Consider the following 5,544-nt stretch of genomic DNA (forward strand, 5'->3'; position numbering starts at 1 on the left):
ATATGGGGAAACTCATTAATATGCTATTAGAAGTGAGCTAATTCTATTAATAGGAAAGCCAAGGTGCATCAATAGCAACTAATTGGTAAGAGCACTAATTAGCACCAGCTAATAAATATCTGCTCTCAGTGGCCAGAACAGCCACCATCCAAACACCATCAGCCTAGGAGCTATTAATAGCAATAGCTTCCAAAGTAATTAATAGGAGCTATTAATAGCAATGCCTGTTAGCCTTCTGCCAATTAATTTGAGCCACTGTGAGCAATGTATTAATTGGTTGTTTTGATGCTAATTGGTAAAAACTATTGATAGTGCTATTGGTTAGCAAAAACACCAGCTAAACTAAAGGTGTTGTTTTAGGCCTTGTTTAATGAATTGGTTTAATTTAGTTTGTTAATTAGCAATAGTTTCATAGTTGGAGACTTTGCTAGTTTCTACTGTTTTGCTAGTTGGTATAAACAAATTAGACATTATACTATCAACTATCCATTATTTAATTAAATGTATTGATTTTTTTTTTCCATAACAAGTTAGGTAATAATGTAATTATATCAAAATCATATAATATAATGATATGAAAATATATCTTATAACTAGGTAGATAATAATAATATTATATATAGCATATATACAAAAAAAAATTATACAAGTTTTCCCTCGCTTTATGCGGTATGTGCAGTTTTTTTAGGAATGTATCTAACTCAAATTTGCATAACAGGTACCCACTTTACAAGGTAACAAATAAGGATACTTTCCAAGACCTCCACTGCATCAGCAACATATAAGTCTGCTGGGGCCAGGGCAGCCACAGGGCTCTTCCTGGCGGAGGGCGGTGCTGGGAGGGAGGTTATGGGGCATGGGGCTGCAGCCACCCCAAAATTGGCCATAGCCCCTCTAGGCACCCTCCCTGTGTTGCCACAGCCTGCCCTGCGTGCAATGCAACCCAGACCCCCTGCCAGGAAGATCCCGGTCCCAGGGGCTGGGGTGTGTGGGGCCTCGGTCTGCCCCCCTGCTGGTGGTAAGGGAGGGGTTGGGGCTGGAGCTGAGGCAGGTGCTGGACAACTGGGGTGGTGTGTGGGACAAGGCACAGCTTTTGTTGCTAGGGGCTGCTGCTGGGGCCAGGGACCACACCGGGCTCCCCCACGTGGGGGGTGGCAGTGCTGGGGGGGGCTGTCAAATTTTGGGGTGGCTTCTAGCCCCCCCCCACAGGAGCCCCCTTCCCAGCACCATCACCTGTTTCCAGTGCAGCCTGACGTGCAGCACCAGCTTCTGCCCCAGCTCCACTCCCCCCTCTCTCCACTGGTGGGGGCTGCAAACAGGCCCCACTCAACCCAGCCAATGCTCCCACCTGTACCCTGCTCCTTCCCTCACTGCTGGGGTCTCAATCTGCGCCCCTTGCCCATGGCCCTTTTTCCCCACCCCCACAGACTTACCTGCTGCAAATTGTATGAGAGTGAATTTACCTCGTATATAATGAATTTTGGGTGTAAAAAGGGTCATGGCATAAGCAAATTTTGAATATACAGAGTCCACAAAATGTGAAGGGAAACTTGTATAAAGTAATATAATAATATAAAAATATAACAAGGTAGGTAATAATTTAATTAACTAGCTATCTAGTTACATATATGTGAGCTAGATCTGTCAACTCTTTAGTAGTTTCTCATTAGCAACTCGAGTTTGGACACAACTTACTGATAGAAACTAGTAATAGCTACATGTATGAGGATCTGGAATGGCTAATTAATAAAGTTACTAATTAGCACTTACTAATATTCATAAGGGCTAGTTTTTCACATTAAGTAGCACTGCCATTGTTAATGTGTTTGTTAAATGTTGTATTAATAAGTGTAATAGTAATTAATACCTCGGCAGGTTGTTATTAAGGATGGTTTGATTAGTATAAATTATCATAGCAACCAGCAATGCGAGTTGAGTTGGAGGAAGAAATTAATACCTATTAATTGCAAAGGGCACTTGCATTCAGACCAGTTAGGATGAAAACAATGGGGATTTTTTCCTGAACAGCCATTTAATGGATAGCAATAGAAATTATCACCTAGCAGCTAATGAAATGACCTCACGAATACAAATAATAATATGAGGCTTAATATAATGAATGTGGATGAGCATGCATATATTTGTGTTTATATTTCAAGTTAAACATTAATATTCAATAATAGCTGCTTCTATCATGGGTTAATATTATATCTGTAATATTAATATAGCATATTAATATGTACAGGAATATTAATATAATAAGAGTAGCCTCATCCTGTAATTGTGCTATACACAAATGCAAACAATCAAGAGTTGAAACATTCATGGCACCAGATAATTTAATATGGCTGAGATCAATCAATATGGCCTTCCCTTCCGATTTGACAAACAAGTTGCAATCTCAATAGCTGCCCCTGCAGTAATTAGTTTTACTAATGACTCCCAGTGATCAACAGGGATCTTCATTAGTGCTGAATATTGGTAAACAACCATAGTAGGATCAATTGGCATTAAAGCCAGGTAGTGAATTGGAATTAAGTTCTGCTAATTAGCTTTGAGAACTAACTGATGAATGACCTTAATTAGAATAAATAACATAAGAATAGCACTCTTAACAATCTTTAGTATGTATATACCTAAGACAGTAGGTTTATTAATTGTATTTAAAAACAACAAGGGTTACCCTCTAAGTGTAGGTCTTATTGCAGTATTAATATTTTAGCAGTTGGTTTAAACAATTAATATTGTCTCTATCAAATAGCGTTAATGCTAGGAATCATTGTATTTAGTAAATTATCTAAACAGTATTAGCAATAAAAGTATGTATTTACATTATTACAGTAATTATTACTATTGTTATTACTGCTGCTGCTAGTACTTTCACTATTAATTTAAAGTAATTTATCAAATAACGTAACATGATGATGATGTATAATATAAATAATACATTTAAAGATAAATCTAGTCCCCTAAAGTATACGTAGTCAGGTAAAAGTGACTACAACCGAAAGTGGTTATTACTAGCAGTTCTATTCATAATCCTCCACCATAAATGCAGTGCTGACTAGAAATCGATTAATATCGGTTATCGATAAGATATTGGTCATTACTTTGCTTTCTTTTTTTATGCAGTAATATGTAACTTTGTATAGTTCAGATAGTTTAGTTTAATAGCTAATTACAGATTAATTAAAAGCAATACAACTAGTTACAGGTGACTCTACAACCATGACAATTATTCCACATTTAGTTTTTAATTTGCTGTCATTGTGGAATAATTGTCATGGCTGGTTGTAAGGTCACCTGTAACTAGTTGTATTGGTTTTTATTGTAAATAATCCTCTGTCACCATTGTAGAGTCACCTGTTGCTAGTTGTAGATTAAAAACAATACATCAAGTGACAGGAGACTCTACAACAATGACGATTAACCCACAAGTAGTTACTAATTTGCTGTCATTGCTGCAGAGTCACCTGTATCTAAGCTGTAGAACTAGTTAATTGTATTAGTCACCCATTTATACAATTAGCCATTCATCTCTTAAACCGTACAACTTGTTACTGGTAACTCTGTAATGATGATTATACATAATTAGCCGTTGTATTATGCTTGTTTAGATGATCACTATTAATTATTTGTATTGTTTTAGTAAAAGGTGACTATATAACAATGTGAATGAAATACACCATTAATCACTAATATATTGTCATGTAGTCACCTGTTGCTGTTTGTATTGTTTTAGACTAATCTGCAATTAGCCATTCATTTGCCTAAACAGCACAAATAGTGATAGATGCTTATATGGCCACAACAATTAATCCACCATTAATTGTTAATTTTATTGTCAACATTAGATACTTAAGTGTAAATACTATTTGTATCATTCTAGATTAGAAGCAAGAACTCAATTGCTCATTACTTACAGCTGTTAATAGTTTCTATCAGGACTGGCCAAATGGCTTCTGGGTTAAGAAGTTCAGCCATAGTGGGAAATAAATCTCGTGGTTGCCTGTTCTGCCTCCATATTTAGGGCCTCTTGTGTGCCCCTGAACATCATACCCACCTTTCCCCCCCTTTGTTCTGTCTTTCAAAATCAAGATTTTTCCAGCTGCCCCAAACCACCTCTTCAGCTGACTCGCCTGCCCTTTCTTGCTCAACTATAGCTAAAACGCTAGGTGCTGTTTCAGACTGGGGGGGCCCTGCCTGAAGTCCAGGGGTTCATGGGGTTGTGGTTCCTAGGGTTTTGGGGGATCATATCTGGGGTCCCATGAGAACCTAAATTGGTATTTTGTGGGGGAGGGGTCAAGGCTTCTGGAGGGGTCTGTTGGCCCTCCAGGCATGATGGGGGTGGGGGGAGCATATCCAGGTTCAACTTCAGAGGTTCACCTCCCTTCTTTTCCCCATCCTGATGTTTCCCCACCACTCATGCCCCACCACAAGCCCTGTGCATAGGTAGCATTGTGGGATATCTGGATTTGGTCAAGGCTTGTGCCCAAAGCTGGTGGACCTTCAAATCTCAGGACCTTCAGATTTCCCCCCCCCCCCACACCTGTCTCCATCCTCTCAGCTCTGGGACTCTAGCATTGGAAACCTACATGTGGCCCCCAGTTCAAATCCACCACCAGAAACAGATCCACGGAACCACAGATTTGGGTCTTTTCCAGCTTTTCCTTTCACAAAAAACAGCACCAAACTGGTAGTCAGCCACGAAAGCACCTTCTGAGGAGGGTTACATTTGATGCCGGTCAGCTTCAGGACTTACCTAGGGTTTCTATGTTTTTAATAATTTTTGCCTGTTGGTTATGCCATACAAATGAATATTTCATTTTCATATTTCCTCTCTTCTTTTGCCCCTCTCATGTCTTATGGCCAGCTACACTTGGGAAGAAGCTGGAATTTGAATATATTGCAGGGTGGGGGTGGAATTTTTAGCAGGAGAAAAGTTGCAATTTGGTCCTTTTTTTTTTTTTTTTTTTAAACAGACGAAATACGATTGATCCAATAAAAACTATCATCCTAAGAAATCTTTGTCTTTGTGTTAAACCATGATTTATGTCTTTTGGGGTCACTTTTTTTAAATTCTGCAATGCCTTTTGCTTGGATTATTTCATCCGACTGAGGCAACCAGCTTGAAAACCTGGAGCCCTGGGCCACGAGTGCCCCTGGAAATAGCTCTTGGTCTCTCTTTCTGTTTCAAAGTTCAGCTTTGGAGGGGGATTTAGTGTTTCAGAAAGAGACTGAAAAGGGAAACATAAAAAATATTTTTTTCATGACCCATTTCCCCTGTTTATATGACTCCTTGTTTTCCCCCTGGTTCTTTCTCCCTCTGGGCTGCCCAAACTGTTGGGTCAACACAGATTAGGAGGTTTTTACTCTTTTGGCTTGTTCTAGGCGAAGTGGACAGGTGCAAGGGGATAAACCTGGGGAAAAATAACCTTGACTCCTACCTACCCAAGGCTGGGTTAGGAGTTAGTTACAACTTGGGAAAGAGAACTTGGAGCTGTTTGGAGCTCCACGGGGTTGGGGATGGGGGTGGCGGGGTTC

Source organism: Alligator sinensis, unplaced genomic scaffold (assembly GCF_000455745.1).
Source record: "Alligator sinensis unplaced genomic scaffold, ASM45574v1 scaffold128_1, whole genome shotgun sequence".
Lineage (NCBI taxonomy): Eukaryota > Metazoa > Chordata > Crocodylia > Alligatoridae > Alligator > Alligator sinensis.